The sequence below is a fragment of the Phalacrocorax aristotelis genome, chromosome 1 (genome assembly GCF_949628215.1).
Source record: "Phalacrocorax aristotelis chromosome 1, bGulAri2.1, whole genome shotgun sequence".
NCBI classification, from domain to species: Eukaryota; Metazoa; Chordata; class Aves; order Suliformes; family Phalacrocoracidae; genus Phalacrocorax; species Phalacrocorax aristotelis.
The window spans coordinates 44,856,027-44,880,943 of record NC_134276.1 but is presented as its reverse complement, the minus strand read 5'-3'; positions in this window follow the sequence as shown (position 1 = coordinate 44,880,943).

The window sequence follows — 24,917 nt, the reverse complement described above, 5'->3', positions numbered from 1 at the left end:
TGTCTGTAGAGTCAGACTTTATTACATCCTCCATCTCTGGGCCAGTAAATCTTAAATTCAGCAGGAGGGTTGTAGGTCACGATGCTCACGTATTGTCACAGTGCAGGAAATTCAGCTTTAACTCTTCCATCCTTCCTTGCTTGGCATGAGAAAGTAACTGGATTAGGACTCCTTTTTCCTGGTCTGGTGCTGCCAACTCTTCTCCCTCTCTTTTTTTCTTTTCAAACAAAAACAGTGCTAAAACCAAGTCCATGCAGTATGTGTTCTACCTATAATGTTCATGGTGTGTATATATATATTTCAGATTTATGAAAATGTTAAAAAATATATCCCTAGTTCTCTTAAAGATATTATAGTATCAGGAAATTTGTCTTTTTCAGGGATTTTTGCTTGAAGATAAAGTTTCTTTATCACAGCCTACTCTAGAAAATGTGGCTTCCCAACTCCAAATCCTTTGCCTTGCCAGGACATCTGGTCCATTAAATAATTAGCTCATAGCTGCACAGTGGTTTTAAGTGAGACAGGACCAGAGCCCTTCTACCAAGTTCATTTTAAATTGAGTCTGTCTTGAAGCAAAGAACAAATTTTTTTTTTTTCTGGTTTCCTAACTAAAAGTTGACGGGAAACATTGCAGAATACAGCCACGTAGTATCTTTGAACACATGCCTTATGTTAGAGCATATAGGCTGCAACATTTTTCACTGTTCTATGTTAAATCATGCGTTCAGTTGTTTCCATTTATACTGCATCAAAGCAGTTGAAATCCAATTGAAAAGTTTCTTTAGACAGCCATTGTGCAGGAACATGATGTCAATATTAATAAAGGCTGAATTTCCCCTTGGCTCACTTCTTACAGATAAGCTTTTCAATAATACACTGCTTGCACCAAAGGTCTGATGGGACTGGGAATAGTAAAAAACACTAATAAAAGAATGTTGAATGTTTTTATATTAAATTTCCCCACAGGCAAACTGAAAAGCCTACTTAGAGTACGCCAATCAACATGGCACTTATTGAATGTAACAAGAGTCCTGTTACAACAGATCTTTAAAGCCCCTAAATATGAATTAGAAAATAAAGACAAAAGACAATTACAGATGTATTTCTAGACTGAAGCCCTGGACACCTCACCTGATACTTACTAACATGACACTATGTTTGATCTTCAAAAGGACTCCATTTTTATCAGCCTACAGCTATATTTTTATTACTGCTATTTACTGTAGTTAAGAATTTTATCCTTTCCATTTCCAGTCTTTTAAAGTGCATTTTTAGGTTTGAGAAAAGTACTGTAATTACTTAGAAATAAGTGAAGTCAGTAAATAGGGTACAAAATCCACATAGTTTTGGGTTGAATAATATAAGGAAAATGGAAGCGTCTGGGTAAAAGTAATGACCACAGTTAGGCCAATTAGAACAAATGCTTGTGTCTTCTAATCAGAACATGGACGACTGAGTGCTTGAAAAACATTTCATTGTGAGGATTACATCTGTTTCACAAAGGCTCATCTCTTACAACTGAATTTAAGCAATATTTTCACCCTGTCAAGGTAGTGACAAATATATTAAATCTGTCTGTCTTCTGAGATTGCGAACCCCAATCTGAGATTTTGCCTTGGGCACAGCAATAAAAAATAAACTCAATTGTTAGGCATAGGGTTTATTTTCTGCAGATGGAAAGAGAAAGGAAAAAGGTTGCAGGACCTTTTGCAGGATTGTAGCTTGTCTGTAAACTACTGGCTTTACCTGATTAAATAGTTGTGAAACATTCAAACTTCTATGAAATTTGGAAAATTTCTGCAACAGTGTTGTCATTTATGTTAATTGGTATGTATTAATTTGGATAAAGGTGTGCATTTTATTAAATAAAATAAGAAAATAATAAAGCTTTTGTGTAACCCATGCTACATTAAATAGTTTTTTAAGGTGTAAGTAAAGCACAAGATAATGTTTATCAAAGTCTGTTCTGTAGACTCAGTAGTTTTCTAAGTTGTCACAAGAAAACTTAGATGTCATTTAAAAATGCTGACAACACACTAAATATGTTCCCATTACATTTTGAGGAGTCTGCACTGAAGTCCATTGGGATCTTTCTGGTGATTTCCTATTTATATTGGATCATATGTTAAATAAACAACTGCTGTATTTGTCACAAAGAAGTTACGCGTTTATTAACAGGACAAGACACAGTGTCTGTCTTAAAGGGTTATGCAGGCTAGGCAATACTTTGAAACCTTAGCTTAGGACAGTTTTCTCTTTTCCATGGCCCACAACTCTATAATATATAAAATAAGGTCTTGCATTTATGGATAGATAGCGAAATGGACAGGATTGGGTGTCATAGCTTCGAATGACTCAGCATTTGATAAATATTTGAGTTCCTGTTTCAATATCAGGATTTTATTGTATGAGTAACATACATATTTTATTCAAAGTTTACTTAAGCAAAAGTTGCAATAACATTCTATCAGGTATTGGGTTTTTGCTGTAGACTTGCAGAGGTAAATTTGATTGTGTGATCTTTGTAGTGCTGCTGGAGAAATAAATATTTCCAATAGCTGTGTTACAGGAAAAAGGTGTTTCCCATACAGAAGCTGGAGAATTAATGCTATTGATATCAGCAGATATAAGCTATTCCTCAATGTGATAACTAGCAAATATATTCACCAAGTAGCAACAGAATTAGCAAGAGATCATTTTATTTTACATGAAGATTTGAAACTAATTAGTATTTGATACAATAGTTGGTCTATAACTTCTATATAGTAATCATAAATTCATTCTGTCTGTTAAATTGAAAGATAAAAATAGACTGGTAAAACAAATTATGGATTTTAATAGCAGATATTTCCTAAATAAAGTTCAGTAAAATATTGATAAAACCCATCAGTCTGAAAAGTTGAGGGATGAAAAGAGAGAGGAGATTTGGTATTACTTTGGGAAGGTGGATGAATCTGGAGATTCATTTCTGAGAATCTGGAGAATCTCTTTTTGCAGAGAGCAAGAAGCAGAGGAAAGTACAGAACAATTATAAAAACTTCCTCAGAGTTAAAAATCAAGAAATAAAAAATCAGACTGAATAAGACACTGAAAAAGTTGCTAACATAAACAACAAGTGTTCAAAACCAGAAATGAGAATATGGAAAGAAAGATATATCCTATACAGTTGCTGCCTATGTATCATTAACGAAATTAATACCTTGGTTTTTAATAGGATGTTGCAGCTAACTATAGTGGCAAAAGCCAGATGAATAACAAGAATGATGTTATAAACTCAGAATTATTATAACCAAGACGGGAACAGAATACCTAAGTCTTAATGCTGTCAAACCACATCTGTTTTCTCTCTCTCCCAGAATGCTAAAAGAGCCAATGTGTGAAATTACAGGTCCAACAGAGGCTTTCTATCAATTCAACAGTGAGAATAGTACGCTCAAGAAAAACAAATACAATGCATCCAACGAGGAAAAGGGGGAGAAATATATCAAGACAACTTTAAGTCTGTAAATAGATATTTTCCTTCACTTTTATGGAATAGCTTCAGTTCAGGGCAGCTATGAAGTAAACCAAGCTAAAGGATTTTTAATTTAAGCCATTTAATTGTACTTGAGAAGATGTAGAAACATCTCATCTGAGTGAGTGTAATTTCTCAAGTTTTCTGAATCACCTATGACTGCATAAATCCTTGGATTGATAGATTTTAAGGTCATAAGAAGTCGCTATGGTAATCTGCTCTGACCAATATCCATACAATCTCACCATTAATTTCTTCACTGAACTAGCAGATCTTCTTTGACTGATGACATAGGTTTTTAAACATGTTCCCTTGATTGGAAAACCCCTGCTGATAGAATCTATCAGCATCTATGTCATCAAATATGCCATCATGTCATACCACGTACGGGTATGGGACCTTCTGACTGGTACTAGCTTCCTACTAATCAAATTGTTCCATTTGTTTATGGAGATCCATTTACATCAGAAAGTTGCAAATGATACAGCAATACCTCTGTTATAACTTTGTTGTAACTTTGTGAACATTTCATTTAAGAACTGGCCAAAAGCAATACTTGACACAATCTACAGAGTTAGCAAAATATTCAACATGAAAACGATCTGACAACAGAACTGAAATCAGTATTTACCCATGTGCAAATGCAGCATGAGACAGTTACTGTCTTGCCCTTCCCTGAATGTTGTCAGACCCTTTTGCTTTCAAATCCAGATTCTGTGAAGGCAAAAACTGTTAAACTTTTCAGAAAGGCAAGCTAATGTTTAGATTGAATAAACACTTTAAAGATGTTTTCTTTTTTGCTTTGTCCTAGCAGGGAATCAAAAAAAAAAAAAAGAAAAAGAGGTTAAAAGTTAAGATCAGTTTCCTGTGGGGAAGCTGATGAAATGTTTCATTATCTGTGCAGGGAGGCAGACAACTTCAAGGAAATGTCACTAACTTAGCATGATATTCTTAAAGTAAGTATCATCCCACCCAACAAAACCACAGGAAGACATTATAAGAAAGATCTGTGAAGTAAAATTAAAAAATCTGAGGTAAATTTCTAAGGACGGCATTTTCTTCTCCCTCCCTGATGTGTATTTAGAGCCCCACATGGAACAGATAGGTCAGCCTGGTAAATGAGGGCACCTTATTACTTTGTGGCATTCGATAGAGATAGAAAGATTGTACATTTTAATTTGGAAAAAAGTATATACAAATGTTAAACATTTTCAGTAAGTAGAAGATGACTTAGCCTTTTCTGCCACTATTTATGGTCTCACTTCACATTGTGGTAGTGGCATCTGAGCAGAGACAAGGCTGTTAAAGAATCAATTGAACATTTGTTTCTCACTTCACATTGATATCCCAGGAGGAGGGATGTTGTCCAACAAACACCAGTCATATGTACATAAGACATAGGGTATCTGTTCCCTTTCCCTCTCCTCCTTCCCCTAGTGGGAGCCTGGAAGGGGAAAGAAAGGGGAATTTCTCAGTCAAGACTCCCTTTCTTTTTCCTCATCTACCCCTCAGTTAAGCATATGGGCTTCCAATTAAAGAACTGGAACAACAGTCCCTTCTTTTCTGTTAGATAATTTTGAAATTCTTCGTGAGCACTATTACATTTTAAGCTAAATTCTAATTTAGTCTAAGTAGGTGTAATTCTTAACTTTATTCATCACATTCTTCAGTGTCTGATATTTAAGAAAAGCAAATAAAAACTGGCAACCAAGCAGTGGATCAAGAAGAAATCTGATCATATTCACAAGTTTTAACCACTAATAAAAATTAAAAAAGCAATCTTGTCCCAAAAGACCTCTAAAGGGAGTCTCATAATGAGTCAGTGATAAAATGGCTTGCACTTCCATGACATTAAGCAGGCCTGAGCAAACCAATCTCTCTGCAATAGCTTTATCAAGGTTGCTTGTTGATTGATAGCAGGAAACTGCATAGTTTTCTCCTTCCTTGTGTATACACAGGATGCCAAACATATCTCATTAAGAACATCTGCACTCTTTTCTCAAGAGAGTTTTGACGAGTGCAAAGCAGCAGGGCCAAATGCTGTGCCATGCAGATTCTGCTACCATAATGGGTAGCCTGCTGTACTGTGCCAGGCAGAGCTGCTCTGCAGATAACCAAAAAGGCAGTTAATTGCCAAGGAAAGGTGAATCCACTAACACCTTCTCTTTCCTCCACTGAACCCACACCAGAGAGTAAGAGGAATGACATGGTTTTTTGATGTGAAGTAAATGAGCAAACTCCCAAGCTTTAAAAAAAGGAAGTTGGAAATTAGTGATGCTTTTTCAGATTATACTAACACTTAAAATCCTGTTGATTTTGAAAATATGATGCAAAATGAAGTTCTGTGTAAAATCAGGAGGTACTTCACTGTCATTACCATTATCAGTTCAGGCAATGTCTTAAAAAGCACTCCGGGCATGTGGTCCAAAAAAAGGCTGTTTTGCCTATTTTATGTGCAAACCCTTTGATTTTCCTTATGGTTAAGATTTAAGTGAAACTTTAGTTTGCAAGAATAGTTCAGAACAAGAAGTTGGCACCACCAAACAATTATGCCACCTCTCCGTAGTTCTTGGATGGTGAATAGATCCTAGATGCAAAAAAAAGAAAGTTTCTGTGCACACAAGGGCAGGGGAGGAGGAGATGGAATAATTAGCCAGTTGCTATAGTAACACAGATAGAACTAGGACATCCCACTCACATGAAAAGTTTATCTTAGATTTTGGTTAAGTATTCCCAATATAGCCCTTTTTCTTGGCTTTGAAAATCCTAAATTCTTGATTTTGCTGTGATTACAGTGAAAATTCATTTAGGTTTTCCACAGAATTCAGGTATCAGCAGACAGAAAACTTCAAAATTGCTAGGGTAAACCTGATTGGGCATCTGCACATAGGAGCACTGACAGAGAAGGACTACAAATTCAAGACAGAGCTGTCTCGCTGCTCTTTGCATTCAATCAGTGCTCCAGAAGTTTGACTGAAACAATAATAGTCTGTGTGAGTCTCCTGTCTATCCTGAATACCTTGTTCTACCAAATACCAATGAGTTTGTCAACTCATATTTTATCACCTCCAGGAGCTAACTGTCAATTTCCCTGGGAAATCTGAAAAAACTCCTTGAAGGACACATAGTCTGCTGGACATCACATAGAGGCACTGGAGACCTCTCTTAAATTACTGCCTTGGTGTGTGCTGTCTTAGGTACAGCCATCTATAGTCGGTGTGTGGAAGAGCTCAGGAAGAGCTCAGGACCACCCAGGTAGACTGTGCTTCTGTTCTTATCTGTAAAAGGGGGACAGTACTCGACACCTTCACAGAGACACTTGAAGATAGCTGGTGTTAATACCAGGGAGGTGGTGTTCAGACACTTTGATGAGGAAAGACAAGTGCTTGGTTTGTGAATACGCTGCTCTGACCCTACCATTTGCTCACCATTCTCCAATCATTCTGGTTATCCTTAGCACATTCCACATTCTCCCAGTGGTGAAGAGGCAGCTGGCTTTGCTCCTGAGACTCTGGAAACCAGAGTCCTGAAATTTCAGGCAGCGCCTGGCATGCAACCAGGCTTATTCTGCAGTCTTTTCTGGACTGATTTCCAGACAAGGTATACACTGGTTTGTGCTGCAGAGTCATAAAAATGATCACCAGAAAAACAGGAAATTCTTTTGAAAATTTGGCTTCTAAGTAAAGCTTAGTTTTTCATTTCTTAAACTGGCAATAACGATGTGCATGTGAGACCTTTGGGTAGAAGTTTCTCTAGGAATATAAGGTATTATTAATAGTAATTGCACTTTTATTGATAGCATGATACTTCATCTGTCAAAAGTGGATTAAAGCTGTTGAAGCAAATTCAATACTATCCTAATATACATACCAGCTACACGAGGCTCCTTTTCCTTCTATGGTCTTTTTTCCTCATTGCATTGTTGCTATTTTTCTAGCTTTTGCTGAGCTGAAACTGAGCATATTAAACACTTCAGAAAATAAACTACCACGTACATTCCTTCTTCCATAGCACTACTGCCCAGCTGTTGCCGAGAACCATGATTCATTGGAAAATAAACACCTAAAGAAATTACTTTTTTTTTCCTGGTACTGTAGGGTGACATACAAATCATTTGTCTAAATATGGACCAGATGGGACATACTATAGAGCAACAATAAATGAGAAAGAAACGATAATTTGTTGATTTTTTTTTTCCAACTTTTTATGGACTGTATGGTGGCATTCTGGGCATTGAGGTCTATGTCAATATATTCTTGTGTTCACTGGGGGCTTGTGTTACATTTAGAAAACTTAACCATAACACTTGATTTACTTAAATAAAACCAAAATATATTAATGTAAATATTAATAATCCATTAACAAATAATCTGAAGATTGTCTCCTGAAAAAGCTGAAGGAAACTAATGTGGTTATAAAATGTATATTTTAGTCTCCTGCACAGGAGTACTGTATTTATCAGTATCAGAAAGCATGCAAAGCTGAAATATTTTTATAAGCTGGTCTCCAAATCTTTGTGATTGTCAGGACATATTTTTTCTTTGAATTTGAAATTCCTCCAGTTGAAGCTAGTTCCCAGAAGATTTTGTGTGTGTGTGTGTGAATTATCAGTCCTTAAACGTAAAGAAACAAATTGAGATTTTTGTAATTATTTTCTCTCCATGCATATAAAATGGAGGAAAAAAATTTAAAAGAGACATTTAAATTTAAGAGCTCTCTTCTCAGTGAGATGCAGTTGACATCGGAAGAGGTGACTCTGGAAAAGCACTGGAGTAATTTCTGCTCAAACTATACTGACAAGTAGGCTAGGTACTCCCAGAGCAGAAATGCACTGAAGGCAGTGGTATAGAAACGCTTCTGCTCTACTGAAGTGTTCCCACAACTAAGGTAATTCACAGAGGTCAATTATATTAGCATTCAACTCTTTCCAATAAATAGACTAGCGTTAATGGGCTGATGTGAAGCTTAGAACCTATCCTTCACATAAAACTGTAAATTTTCCACAAGCAACTGCCCTGAGCTCTGGGTGGAGCCTCCATGTTAAGTAGCAGATGAACTTGGATTTCAATATCACAATTTGGGATGCAAAAGCCTGCATTAAATCCCATTTTAGCCACCTATGTCCTTTTATGGTCCTGCATATATTAGACAATTAGAACAATTCATTAGATAACTTGCATCTTCTAACTAGTGTAAAATGATTCCGGTTTTGAGTGATCAATTTCAGAACCACCAAGTATGCACTGCTTACTATAATCTATTTGTTAGGTTTCCAGAGTCCAACCATTTCACAACTTTTTTTTTTTTTTTTGGGGGGGGGGAAGGTAAATGGAATTATTCAGTTTAATGTATAAAAGTATGTTTTTCACCCTCTATTGATTCCATCTTATTTTATATGAATAGCCATGCTTTCTAATTAAAACAAGTGACAACTTTTATAGTGTTCTTATATGTGCCAATACATCTTAGATCTACATGATGTGAAATTGAAAAAGTATTTGTAACATTAACCTTTACCTATCATCTTTTTTGTTACTGTAGGCAAAAAAAATATTTTGACAAAAAGTGTTTAGTACAGAAAGGACATAACTACACATCTTCCTTTGCTAATAAATCACTGATCGGTCATTCATTCATTCACGTCATATTAATTGTTAAAAGATTAATCACGATGAACTAACGTATTATTAATATCCACATTATAGGTGTATCCATGGAAATTCCATTGCAATATGGCGATTAACTAATGTACCATTATTTTAAAGTTAATTATTGTAGCATTAGACCTATGAAGAAAGGATTTGGGGAATTTTTTCCTGTTATTTTCCTTTTAAAATAATTTTATATTTTATCATATTAGAAAAGTGAATCCAGGGAGAGAAAAAGCGAGGATCTAGATGCATTTCATTTTATTTCCCTAATTTCCTTCATTTTCAGATTGTGTTAATGATTTTTTAAGTGGCAGATATCACAGTCCAATCATTTTACTGAGAACTAACAGCTGTCTACTATGAAAATTAATAGTTCTCAACTTCTCCAAGGTTGTAGTAAAGAACATAAGAAAATTCAAAATTTTATTATTATATTACAAAATCCCATTTTTATATTAAAAAAGAAAAAGACCAACAATTTCTGAGATCCATAGGTACAATAAATAAATAAACCTATCTAATGATCTTTATTACTATTATTTGCCTTAGGCTTGTTTAAGAAATCAGATTTTTCAGTATTCATGATGTGTGCTTTTTTTTTTTTCTTTGACTTCCAAAACCCTGCTTTGTTGTGGTTTAGCCCCAGTCAGCAACCAAACACCACACAGCCACTGCTCACTCTCCCCAACCCAGTGGGATGAGGGAGAGAAGTGGAAGGCCAAAAGTAAGAAAACTCATGGGCTGAGATAAGAAAAGTTTAATAATTAAAATAAAAGTAATAGTATTCAACAACAATAATAATTCATAATTAATAAAAAGGAAAACAACGAAAGAGAGGCGAAACCTGGGGAGATAGGGGAACCAAAAAAGTGATGCAACTACTCCCCACCTGCTGACTGATGCTGCCAGTCCCTGAGCCATGATCGCTGTTTCCCCCGGCCAGTTCCCACCAGCCTCATTTGAAATAATTCTTTTTCTGGGTCACTTGATAGAGAGGGCTTATAATCAGACTGTAATTTGGAATATGTATTCTCCAAAAACCCACAACGCCCAATAAAGCTTGTGTTTCCTTTTTGCTAGTTGGTGGAGACATGGCTGTTATTTTGTTGATCACATCCATTTGACATCTGACAACACCCATCTTGCCATTTGATTCCTAAGAACTGGATCTCTTGTGCCAGTCCCTTGACCTTATTTTAGTTTATGGCAGAACAGGCCTTCTGAAGGATTTGGACTATTTTCTCTCCTTTCTCAAAAATGTCTTCTGCTCTGTTGCCCCACAGGATGATGTTGTCAATATATTGAAGGTGTTCTGGAGCTTCTCCCCGTTCCAGTCCATGGCAAATGGTGGGGCTGTGTTTCCACCCCTGGGGCAGTCGATTCCAGGTGTACTGGACGCCCCTCCATGTGAAAGCAAACTGGCCTGCACTCTGCTGCCAGAGGGATTGAGAAGAATGCATTAGCGATATCAATTGTGGCATACCACTTGGCCGCCTTTGACTCCAGTTCATATTGAAGTTCTAGTAGGTCTGGCACAGCAGCACTCAGTGGCAGCGTGACTTTGGTCAGGCCACGATAGCCTACTGTTAACCTCCACTCTCCATTAGACTTCCACACTGGCCATATGGGACTGTTAAAGGGTGAGTGGGTCTTACTGATGACTCCTTGGCTCTCCAGTTGATGAATGAGCTCATGGATGCAAATCAGGGGGTCTCTGTTGGTGCAATATTGCCACCGGCGCACTGTTGTGGTGGCGATTGGCACCTGTTGTTCTTTGACCCTCAGCAACCCCACAACAGAAGGGTCCTTCAAGAGACCGGGCAAGGTAGACAGCTGTTCAGTTTCCTCCGTCTTCAAGGCAGCTACACCAAAAGCCCACCAGTACCCTATTGGGTCCTTGAAATACCCTCTCCTGAGGTAGTCTATGCCAAGGATGCACGGAGCCTCTGGGCCAGTCACAACAGAGTGCGTTTGCCACTCATTCCTGGTTAGGCTCACTTCGGCCTCCAATAGAGTTAGCTCATGGAATCCCCCGTCACTCCAGAAACACTGATGGGTTCTGCCCCTGTATAGTTTGATGGTATGAGGGTACACTGTGCACTGGTGTCCACTAAAGCTTTATACTCCTGTGGGTAGGATGTGCCAGGCCATCGGATCCACAGAGTCCAGGTAAACCTAGTTGTCCCTTTCCTCTACCTGGCTGGAGGCAGGGCCCCTCTAATCCTGATTGTGGCATTGGCAACTCACTTCTTGTAAATGTGAATCAAGACTCTCTCTCTTGCTTCTGCTCCTGTCTGGGGAATTGCTCACTGGAAAGTGGAACAGCAGCTTTCCCTGAAGAACCCCTCTGAGTGATTGTTTTTCCTTGCAACTCATGTACCCCTGCCTCTAGGGTCCAGGTATGTTTTACATCCCACTCCTCATGTCCTCTCCGTGGTCACAAAGGTAAAACCATAGGGTGTCCCGTGGTGTGTATCCTCTCTCTTGAGCAAAGGGACGCTTACTCCTAATGGTTGAGATACTGGTCCATACAGGTGGGGAGTAGGATATATTTTCTTTGAGTTTCTGGAATTCCTGGGCAGCAGAGATGAGGGAGGAAGAGATATTTGCTTCATAATCCCAGAGTCTGTCAGCTACATCTCCCACCGTTGGTGCCTCTTCATCTTTCCAGTGCTGCCAATGACTTTGCACATGATGATCGTGCACTCTACAGATTTCTACCACATGGGTCACATAGTCTGGGCTTCATCTGGATCTTTGGATTGCTGTTGATTGTCCAGGTCACCATAAATCACCTCAAGCATAACTAATTCCCTCAGGTACTGGATACCTTTCTCTGTGGTGGTCCATTTTCCTAGGTGATATATATCTTCCTTGAACAGATACCTTTCTTTCACACTGGACAGGAGTCGCCTCCAGAGGCTGAGGGCTTGTGCTCCTTTTCCAATTGCTTTGTCAATGCCCCCTTCCCTAGAAAGGGATTCCAGTTGTTTCCTTACTCTCTAATTCCAGGCTACTGGCCCCATAGCTCACGTGAACGACAGCCGAAATCTTTTTGCAATCTTGCAGCTCACTCAAGGATAGGGATCAGGTGGTTTCCATCTTATTTATGAGTTCTTCATCTTCCTCCTCCACTCCTTGTGATGGCCCTGCTCTTCCATCATCTCATTCTAAACAAGCTGACTCTCACTTCCAAGATTTCTTCTTGTGTGTAGGGGCAAATCATACCAGTACAGGTTGGTTCTCTGGTTCAGCTGCAGTGCCTGTTGTGGGGGTTTGAGTGGCCACGGTGCCTGTCATTTTGTCTTCAGATCCATAGACATTCTCTTCCGCTTGAGGGTTCTGAATAGTGTTAAACAGGGCTCAGTAGGCATAGGCCTGGCCCCAGCACATTGCAGTGATTTGTATCTCTCTGAAGTTGCCAGGGCGACAACATACTTTCTCCAAATATTCTACTATTTTTTCAGGAGCCTGCACTTGTTCAGGGGTGAAGTTCCAAAACACTGGAGATGTCCACTATCCTAGGTACTTGCCTAGACTATCCCACGTTCCCTGCCACTCATAACTCTCAAGTCTTAGGGCAGATCCCTGGATTATATTCTTAAATTGCTTATTAACTTTAGACAAAAACGAAACAATATTCCCAAGAAATACCAATAGATGTATCTTACCTACCCAGAGATGTTTAAGATGCTGAACAGTTACTGTAACAGAAGAGGAAACATCATAGAAAAAGGTAGTGAAGGTGCCATTCTGTATTTCCTCCATAAAAAACCTCTCAGAGAAGGAGGTCTAATTGCTAATTGTCTCCATGAGGTGGTACCCCAAGTACAGTAACAGTTTCAGTACAAAACCCAAACACCAGATAAAGCTCAAGGCCAGTGTTTTAATAACAAATCACCTAGGCAAGACATCACTAATCACTGCAGAGCACAGCAAACTGCAAAAACCAGCATCAGCCTTTAACATGTACAGCAAAAACTAGGGCATGGTGCAGATCAGATAAACTAATATTGAGAACAGATGAATCAATGTTATGGCAAGCAACTGCTATTATCTCAAACCCTTCATGCCCCATGTTGGGCAGTAAAAGGACTGTTATGGTTTAGCTCAGTCAGCAACTAAACACCACACAGCTGCTCGCTCACTCCCCCCACCCCTGTGGGATTGGGGAGAGAATCGGAAGGTCAAAAGCAAGAAAACTCATGGGTTGAGATAAGAACAGCTTAAGAATTAAAATAAAAGAGTAATAGTAATAGTAATAGTAATACTTTAATGAAAAGGAAAACAACGAGAGAGAGAGTCAAAACCCTGGTGGGGAAGAAAAAACAAACAAGTGATGCAACCATTCACCACCCACTGATCAATCTACCAGTCCCCGAGCCATGATTGCTGCTTCCCCCAGCCAGTTCCCTCCAGTTAATACACTGAGCATTACATCATACAGTATGGAATATCCCTCTGGCCAGTCTGGGTCAGCTGTCCTGGCTGTGCCCCCTCCCAGCTTCTTGTGCACCCGGCAGAGCACGGGGAGCTGGAAAAGTTCTTGACTAGTGTAAGCACTGCTTAGCAACAACTAAAACATCAGTGTGTTATCAACATTATTCTCATACTAAATAGAAAACACAGCACTATACCAGCTACTAGAAAGGAAATTAACTCCATCCCAGCTGAAACCAGGACAGATACGTTCTTATTCAATATTCAGTGTGTGTCTGTGTGTATACATACATGCAAGCACATACATACACAGAGGTCCTGCAGGTATGGGGGAAAGCAATATTTAATCTGAAACTTTGACAATAATTCCAGTTAGAATTTCAGTTATGGGCAACTGTGCTAGGTTTTAAATGACTGGATTTTTAAAATAAATTTTCACTTACAAAAATGCAACTATAAAAAAAAAGAAGTTAGAAAAAAAATACTGTGTTGCCGGTGATAAGAAAAATCTAAGAAATCGTTAGGCTTATTTAAATCACACGACTTTTTAATAGCATTTTCATTTTTTAATACATTAGGATTCTGATGTTTGGGCTTTGCGTCTGCAGGTCATGAGCACACTACTGTGTGAGCACCACCTTAGTCCCTGGCAGCTTTTGGCTTTGTGCAGGGCTGCATAACATTTCCTGGTGTTTGTTTACCACTACTAGTGTCTTTCCACAACACAGGGATCCTTGAAATTTAGGCTTTAGAACTTTAATTTTGAGCCACCTCTTTAAATAAATCCAGTTGATCTGTGGTCTGAGCCCCTTTAAAATTTCCTTTGATTGTTTTCAAAAGAGTTTAAAAAGCAGACTTTTGTAAAAAATACCTCTGAAAAAAATAAGCAGTAGTTCAAACTGCTTGTTAATAAGACTGCTTTTACTCTATTCCAAGAAGGTTGCTAGATGACAATCTGAGATCAATGGAATTTAAAGTTTGTTTAGGTACTTTCCTAAATAATTTTCATTCATCTTCACAGCAAACTGAAAAAAGAATCTTAACTTTGAAATCAATATAAACTGTCATACCAATACTTCAGTGAAATTTCCTTGGGTTTTTTTCACAGGTCTTTGAAATCAGTTGTGTTTAAGACTATAGGATCTCTTGAACTCATTCCCTTGATTTCAGGAAGCTCATGTTTTTTGGATTGTGTCTCTTAGGAAGAAAAGAAACATCCTTGGAACACCAAATATTGATGCATAAAGTGTTAACAAAGATGTTAAAAATCTAAATTAATTATAAAAGTTCATGCTGGAAACATTCCCATTCTCAAATATCTAACATGGTGTAGAAAACTCGTTAAGGAAAGTATCTATATCAAACATTGTGTTAACCAACTTTTGGAGGGAAAAAAATTTACCCCCCATCTGACAGTTGTGATCATACTGATCAGTAACCAAGACTGCAGACTGTTGGTTGATGCTGAAGTTAAATGCGTATGACAGAAACCGCAGCAGTGATGGATGGCTTTGGATCTGCTGAACTGACAAAATGCTACAATGCTTAGGATGCTTGGCTGTCAGTAAAAATAGGCAACAGAGGGACATGATATTTGAAGTCTTTACATGGCATAATATGAAATGATGGTCAGCACTGAACCTTGACTACTTGACATTAACTGTGTTAATTTATATGTAAGAATCTGCCTACCACAGCTGTGATACAGGTCATTTGTTGAAATATCAACATGGAGTACAAACTAACATATGGAAGTTGAAGCTGATGCAGCTACAAAGACATATGAAGCTCAAACTTTTGCACTGACAACTATGTACAGTGGGGTTTATTTGTGTCATCCTTCTTTAGATCTCCTTTCCAAACTAGTTGTATGTGAGGAAACATATTCCGGGGGCAGTCAAATTCATGTTGTGATCCCTTTTTTTCTACATTCATATAACTTAGAGGAAATAAAAAGAAAAAAAACAACCAGGTAAGCCAGCAAAAGCTGGTGGCTTATAGACTATCATGACATGTGTAAGTTGCTTTTGTACACCAAGTCACCACTTCTGTCCATCCATCCTTAGCGTTTTCATTGCATCAGCATCCCATAGCTACCCATCAGATTTTTTTTTTCCCATTCTGGTCTTATTGTACATTTCTACTCTTTTCTTTCCATTGAAGCAATCTCCTTCAAACAAATCCATCAAGTTAGTTTAGGAATTAACAGGATTATTGCCTCCCTTTGTGGGTCAAAACGCTTTTCCTTATTTTGTCAGTCTGTTACTAAGACTGAAAACCATTTGGAGAAGATCGATTTGCTATTTTGCACAATGTCTAGCACACATGGTTCCCATTTTTACCTAATCCTCTGGTAACATCATAGTAAATAATATCAAAAGGGGTATGTTAAGCTACCAGGGAAAATGGTTTCACCTGCACTGTTGTGTTGGGTGGAATCCAGGGCAAACCTACACTACTTCCTTCTTTGTAGGCATGACCCCAGTGCAAGCTCTGAGCTGACCCACCTGTGTTTCCTGAAGGAAACTTCAGGTTTGCACTTGCCTTAGGTTGCTTGCTCTTACCTGACACAAAGGGAGGCACCCTGGGCGATTTCCAGCAATTTCCTTTTGCAGGGCAGTGGCTGAGAGGGTGATCTGGCATCCTTCCTGTTATTTGTCATTCTAATAGCCTATCTTTGCTCTGTAGAATGGTATTCACCAACATGACTTTAGCTGTATAAGAGTTAAATGACAAGAACTGCATCCTCTGTGGTAAAAAGAGAGACAGATTATTCAGTCCTTCTCACTTAGGCATCTATTTTAGGATGCAACAAATTTCTTCTGGAGACACCTGGCTTGCTCTTCGCAACCAGAAACTTATTTGACTGAAAATCACTGTAAATAATTTTAATCTACTTTTATTTTCTACTCAGCAGCCAAACCTTTCTTTCTCACTCCTATAAGGTATAACAAATGTGTGTTAAATTAGACTCAGATTTTTTTTTCATAATCTCTCTGAATATTTTTATTATGCTTAAATTTCAGTGGTTAATCTGACACACAGTCATATTTGTTGGAGGGAAAAGTATTTGTACTTTCCAGTAAATGTTGCCTTTGCTGAAATCTTTTTTATTGCCTGGAGAAATAATAACGGTTTTTGTAAATATCTGTAAAATTTGATCTTATACTTACCTAGCAGTGTTTTAAAAATTGGGTGGAGACAGAGTAGACTTTTAAAATAAATTTATCTGACTTTTATTACTGATCCCCTTTCTTGTTCCCAGACTTCATGGTGGGAAGTGTCATCCCCCTCAGTCACCTTAAGACTGATTAAAATTAGCAAGAAGCAGTTCTGATCTATTGATTGCAAAAAGAAAATAAATGCAGGTATACACTGTCTGCTGGGTGTTAGGGCTGGTAGTATTGATACAACAAGTGAGGAAATTAATTTTTAAGTTTAAAACCCATCTTTTGAAAGAAAAATAAAGACAAAAGTTCAGAGACCAAAACAATAGGAACTACAGATCATTCCATCAAGTATTAGATAGAAAAAGGAGGTGAAGGAAGAGAAAGGAAGAACAGTAATAGGAAAACTAATAGAAAAACAGATCCAATGTGCCTGCATTGATTTTTGTGATTACTGTTTATTAAAATGCAGTGGATACAGATTATCTTTCTTTCAAATGCTGTGTGTTTATTATTGTTTCATTTCCTCGAAATGATAACTGCAGGCACTTAAATAAATGGATTCCAACATTGTCTAGTTTCATTCTACCATCCTTGCCTCTTATAAGTACCCCTGTAGAAATGTGGGGTTTTTAAATTTTTTAAGCAGTGTTTCTTTGTTAATCACAAGATCTTTCTTTGTATGTCTTCTGTAGTGCTTATACTGCCTACATTGTCTTTTTTATTCTAATGGTAGGAGAATATCTTCTAGTATGAAAAATTGCTGTACTTTTCAAAACAAGTTTTAGTGTGATTTTATTTAATAATTTATATTTTTGAGTTAGGCACTCTAACATATGGCAGAATCACTGGCTCTGCTACAGACTTCCCAGGTGACCCCTTGCACAAGTCCATCCAGGTTATGGCCATCTAAGTAAATTAAAGGTGGCCAGGCATGTTCCTGGGAACTCAGGCCCTCTGGCATGGAACACCCATACCTATGCTAATAAGATGGGGTTCTTTCCCACGCAGGGTAGCTGTTTGCAAACTGTCCGTTGGGAATGGTCCCTGGATTTACCTAACCTCCAAATTGAAATCACAGATTCTCTGTAGGGTGCTAGTTGGATTAGCCAAAATCTTGTCAGAAACTGCTTTATCAGACATAGGAACATTTCCAGGCACTGCTTAATTTACCAGTAGAGGTGTATCTTTAAACTCCATACACTAAATTTCTAAAACTATCATGATGCAGATGGGTATACATTACAATTCTAAGAAATTTTATGAAATCAAAGTTAGGTATGTAGATGCCTATGAAAATCTCACTATCTGCCTTGTTGCATTACCAATTGCATCTTTAGATGATTATGTGCATTTTAAAATAGAATTTATAGTTCCTCCCTTGTTTGTTTTGCAGCTCTCAGACAATGACTACATTGCAGTCTGAGGCTATGGGCTTGAAACCTCATCAGGTTTTAAGCCAGTGCTGAGCTCTGTACTATGACAATACACTAATTATACACCAGCTAGTCAATTAAGAGCTAACGTAGGTACGTCTATGAGTGGCATTAATGACATAGATGTCATACCTATAGACTCAGGATTGTCTCTCTAGGTTAAGGAAGGTAGGCATTATTTCTCTACTCACACAAAATATGAATTTACAGTCCAGCATCTGCAGTGTCAGGATTATTCTCTCCCATCTGGAGAGCTGGTTTTTGTTTCAAGTTGTTATGGAATACTGAATGCTGCTGTTGACAAACTGCTTTCCATAGGCCAATTGCAGGTGTAAATCTGCCAAGAAAACCTTACAGTGACAGCCTGGAAATTCCCCACTTTCTAATCACAATTTCAATAGTATTATCTTTCACCAACAAGAGCTAAAAATGATCTTTTGTTTTAGCAGTAATCCCCTAATTGCTGAGTTGTTACAATCTGTATTTTTGCTATGTATGAAGTTTTGTTCTTTCTAATAGATTATGCTTATTTATAATTGACTTAAAACAGTCCTTTACTCTCATTATAGTTCTAAATATGTTTTTTCCTTACATGTTCCCACCCTAATGACTTCAAAATCTTAATTCAGGAATGTAGTTAGACTACTTCTCTGAAGGTTTGAAAAGCACTGAGGAATGCCTGATGGATGTATCAGCTACCAGAGTTTGATACATGAATTAAGGTATAGAGATCTCCATAATGAACACAAAAGGCATTTGCATTAGTTTCAGAGTGAACTATCATGCTTACAAACTTTTCATGGCAGCACTGTTGCATTTTGTTGAAGTGGTAATTTCATAATCCTCAGAGATGGTACACTCATTACTCTGAAACAGCATAGAGGTACTGTGGAGTGCCTTTATTAGACAGGAATAGTTTGTTATATGATGCTACCAAGTAGTTTGCCCTCTTTTCTTTCAAATTAGAAGGAAAGGAAAACATAAGTACAAAGAATCCAGAATGAAAGCAGGAATGCAGTAATGCTGCAAACCTTCTTCTGAGTGCTCTTGCTGCTTACTAGTACATGCTGTCTCCTATTCTGTGCACATTGCTTAAGGCAATGCCAGTCTTACTGTTTTCCAGCTCTTCAATAATTCTGCCTTACTCTGATTCCTGCATAAAACAAGTCATATGGGCTTGGGCCTTTTCCCTACACTTTTTCAGCAGTTCAGGGTATTCTTTATCAACAATGTTCAAAACTCAAGTGCTTAGTTTACAGGACAGTCTGGTTAGATCAATACTGCTAAATAAAAGAACAATAAGGACCAATACCTATCCCTGCAGGTAGAGTGAAGAATCTTGCATCTGTAGTACTTAAGATGAGCACAAATGTGTTGTGTCCACACCATGGAAAACTCTGTTCTGGAGTTCCTCTGGGCCTGGAGTGGTGTTTCTGTCAGTCTGGCACTAATCCATGTGTTTTCAATGTCTCGACAAACTCTTTCAAACAGTGCAAGGTCTTTGCTGCCGCTCAGAAAAGAGGTTGGCATTCCCAGAGTAGGAAACTGAAGAAACTGCTGCATGCTGTGGGATGTGGCATGAAGCAACTTTAAGGGTGCTGAGGGTGCAAAGTTTCCTAGGATAAAGCTCAAGAAGAGATGTGGCTGGAGAGAGCCACATATAAGATAGGCTTATCCTGTACTGTCTTTTGAGAGGCATCCCTAAGATTAAATATCCACTGATCTCTGCTTGAGTATTATTTTGAGTAGAGCTAGTTGGAGCAGTCCAGAACAGAGCTAGAGAGTGATCTAAACAGTGAAGACACAGACCAGAGATTTCCATTATCCCAAGTTTTTGTCCTAGACTTGCTTTATATAGGAAAGTGGCCAGATACCTCAGACTGCAAGTGTAGGGTCAGAAGCGGGATCGAGGCACTATTTTTTTGCCAAAAATGCTTCAGTGAAGGTCTTTATCTGAACTCTGAAACCTGGCTGAGGAGAAAGATGAGGCTTATTCACCTGTTAGCATGCACCCATGTCTGCTTCTGCTCTGTGAATAAGGTTGGTGATGCAGATCACGCAGAGTCCTCCACTCTCTTCTATCAGCCCTTGCAGCAATGTTACGTTTTTAATGTTGGATAGGTCCTTCCCAGAAGGTCTGACACCCTGTAGAACATTGGCTGTGGAGATGTGTAGGATGTCTGTGGTTAGCCTCAGAGCAATTGTGATCTTGCAACATCTGAATTACAGGATGCTTTCATGAGCAGTGTAGACATGTAAAGTCTAGGTCTTGGGGTATGTCCTGTCTTTAATATGTAGAGAAAGACAATTCCCTCTCAGATACGAATGGGAAAAGTAAAGAGGGGTATTGCATAAAGTTCATAAAGCCTGATACATATTTGTCAGCTGTACTGACTGTATTAGGTCTACATTCTCCTGTATAACTCTTGGGAAACTGAGACTAGAGAAATACACTACAGGAAAGTATTTCTTTGAATTAACAAAGTCTTATGGAAGTTCTTTTCTTTTGTTTTGTTGTTTTGGGGGTCTTTTTTTTGTTCCAAGAGAAATCCAGCCAATCTATTCAGCCTAAGTACTACTGTAAAGAGGAAAAAAAAGGGTCAAGGAAACAAAGGAAGCATTCGTTGACTCCAAAAGTTCATGGTATTTAATATAGCTTTTTCATTAGTTCTTTTTTTTGTGTGTGTGATTCTAGGAAATTTTGCCCTTTAAAATTACTTCTTTGTTTGTACTTCCTTTCAGAAAATAAATGTTTTAGTTACAATTGGGTATTCTTTTCAAACAACAAAAATTTCTTCTATGGTTCCCTATTGCTCGGGTCTTCTCTTTCTAACACAGAGCAATTTGTCTTCTGTTAAACACAAGCCTACTTTTGTGAGAAGTACTTTAAAATAAACAAAGTCCACAACATACACCTGACAAGCTTTTCACGGTGTATGTTGTAAGCAGACCCAATAGTGTGCAAACACCTGAGCCTCATTTTGAAGATCTCAAAGGTCATTTAAATGAATACACAATTAAGGTATTTTTATGAGTTTGATTACATCTCTCTTGCCTATGTTTCTGAGGACTGAAGAAGGGGGTCATAAAATATTGCTTCAAAGATAATTCCCTGGCAATTCTGGGAATGTCATCATAGAATTTACAACAAGTGAGTAATAGAGAAGAAGAAAAATGACAGTGTAAGCAACTTGGAACATAAATTTAATTTAAAACTCATAGTTTATGAGTTCTTCAACCACATAGTTGAATGGCCAAAAAGAAAGAAGTAACCCTTATCTAATCCTTATCGGTATTTTTCCTGTTTGTGTTCCTGTCATGTAAGTTCCTTGGGGCGGGGGATGTTTGTGTATTGTCTAGCATTATAATAATTTAGTCTGGATTTAGAGCATTTGGGTAATGTCTTAAAAGAAAAATAATAAACATAATCCTACTTTGATGTAGATATATGGAGACCACTGCTACTTTGCAAAGTTTTTCCAAATAGAGTTGGCTACGACCTTCCCCCAGTGCGGGAACGGCAATGAGAAACCTTTGAAAATGTGTATGTGTAATAATAAGTACCTGTAGTCTCCACTGAAAGAATCAAGTATTTGATGCATGGCATGGCAAAGACTCTGCATTACCTAATCCAAAGGGAGCAAGGAGTCAACCAGAGTTTAATTTCCCACTCTGCTCCCCTCAGGTAAATGACTGACAGAAGAGTCTGATCATAGGCAGAAGATAGAATATGTTTTGGAATTAGTGTTCTGCAACCAACTATCACACAGTGGGGTTTACCCTAAAACAAAAATGCATTTTTTAATGTAATTTTTTGTCTAATAATGACTTCTGAACTGTAGCCTTGAGTGAGAAGACCTCGAGAGCATTTCTTTGTTTTTCCTTTAAGGTGTTCCACCACTTACACATACAGGCATCAAAATCTGTCATTTTTCATTTTGAGAACAATGTTATGAATGGAAAATGTAGCTAAGCAGCTCAGTTATCTCAGCAGCGACTGCTCCTTCCCTCCTGGTTGTAATGAGGATTGCTTTTGATGATTATTAGGATGGCTTTTTGCTACTGCCACGGCACTGGCATGATCGCTTTCATGCTTTCATGAACCCCTTTTTTTGGGGGTCGTTGACAGCAGGATTACACTGATTAAATGTATCTGTTTAAAGTAGGTCAGATGAATCCTGCCCTAAACGTGGAGAATTTTTCACTGCAAATACAAGGGATCCTGGGGTGACTGTTCACACTGAAGTAAAATCACATGAATCCAAACTCACCTGTCTTTTTGAAGTGGGGAAGAAACTTATGAATTCTTCCACCTTACTACAGCATAGTAATTTCTCATGAAAACATTCTTCTCCACTGAAAACAAAACTACACATTCACAGTGTGTTGCACTTTATGCTTTTAAAGTAGTACTACACCAAAGTGTTCTACAAACATTTTGTAGCCCTACAGGAAGACAGCACATGGCCGTCAGTTTACTGTCACGTCTCCCCTCATATTGCTGACTGCCAGGTTCTTAATATGGATGGAAGTCTTTTAGACAATACATGAGTTATCCACTTCTGCTTCATTCTTAAAACACCCAGAGCTCTTTCTGATATGTTACGAAGAAATTCAAAGGCATTACTGTAGCTTCCAGCAGATATTCTTGTCCCTAAAAGACAGAATGAAAAACCAAGTGAAACAAAAGGGAGTTTCTTTGCTGTACAATACAGTCTGAGTCACAGTCTTGTGCTCCAAAAGAGACATTTTATTCTCTCACCTGCCCAGCACCTACGAGTACCTAGAATGTCAGAGGAAAAAGGAGTTCTGAGCTCTGGCTTCAAAATATCTACCTATTTTACACTAAAATTCTACTTACTTTATTTATCTGGAAATGTCTTCACTCAACAAAGAATAAGACTGAAATTCCTAGGAAATTTCTTTTTTTCTAGGAAAAAACTCTTAGGAGTTTTCAGTCTTATTCTTTGGAAATCAATGGAAAGTTTGAAGCCGAAACTGGATTTAGAAACTGAAGCAATGTATCCAAAGACTTTGCCTACACACCAGAGAAACTACAGAAAAAAAGAAAACAAAGCCCTCATCAGGCATGAGAGTTGTGGTCTTAGGCAGAATTTAGGTATCTACTGCAACACTTAGCATCAGGTTGAACAAATATTTGAAAAAGCGTGTAAGCTACGCAGTTGTAGCTAAGTCCTGGGAACTGTGTGTTCCAAGCTTTGCTTTAGTGTTTAGGCCAGGCAAAGATGTTTGAGTGAGTATAAATCTAAAATATTCTAGCTATTATAGAGGAGGATCACACTGTCTGAAATTACAGCAGGATATTATAATTTAGTGATCCTAATCTTACAGAAATCTTTCAGACACTAGTTGCTCTCTGCATGCTGTGTTAGCTCTCTTATTGCATGCAGGGAGATCATAGTTCTGTGAATTTCTAGAACTTTGCACAAACATCAAAAATAACAAAAAAGACCATTCTATTTCTCCTGGCATAGTGCTTAGGAGTTTGGGGTTTTTTGGTTTTGTTTGTTGGTTGGGGGGGGGTATTTGCCTTTTGCCATAATTGCCACGATTTGATACTATTAATTGAAATATTGCATTTGTATATGTTTTCTAAAATGCATAATAATTTTATATATTTATGTATATAAGTATTATTTCCTACATTAGGCCTATTCTTACACAAGTCTGTCTGGTTTTGGTTTTGTGTGTTCATTCCCCCTCTTTTTATTGAAAGGTTTTTCCATATTTTATTGTTTAATATTGTCCTTTTCAAAAACTGACCAATCATGTGTCGGTTTCTGACGTTAATTATGCTGCCAATGGGTCTTCTCCCAATTTCTTCTGAGGTGTCACTAGGATTTTTCATTCACTTAACTTTTTAAACTTTGGGAACACTAATGAATCAAATACTAACAACATTTCATTTAACGCCACTTTGAGCAGTTTTTAACAGCCATGTGGCCAGTGAATCAACGGAGCTCTGCCTAGCAGTAGGATAGTAGGAAACTCTGAAATAAAATAGGCTACGTTAACAAATACTCCATAAAACATAGTAAACAAATTGAACAGCAAAATTTAAAACCCAAAGAGAGAAACTGCAACAGTATCAATGTAAAAAGATCCCATTTGTCATTTTTTTATTTTCACATGGCAGACTTCAGGTTAAAAGAATTTTGCTCCCTTCTAACCATGGAAATTAATCAAGTAAGGTTTTCCATTAGATTTTGTATAACTAATGCAAGCTTTTGTTTATTGTGTTTTATCATTTATAAAACAGGTTCTCTAAGCTGTGCTTTTGATATCTTTGCATTGTAAAATTCTACGGAAGAGGAAATATTTTACCTACCTCTCACTGGTTTTATGTAAATACCTACACTGTTTACATATGTACACAGTGTGGTCACAAGATCCATTGTAACTGCAAGATTGGGCTGAATTATGAGGTTGTCTGGCAAGTCTCTACTGATCATGATATACACTGGAGTCAATTATCCCATAGATAGAAGGATGCAAACTACAGTGAAGTCCAAGAAGAGAGTTAAAGAAGGAGAAACCAAAGTGGTCTTTGTAGTCAATATTTTGGTATCATGGAAAGGAAAAAAAATGAAGATACTGAAGGATGGGTAGCTAGTGAGGAATTGAAGGAGTTTTTTGAAAATGTTGGACTACATTAAGGCCACAGAAAGGACAATGTATTTCAAGTGGC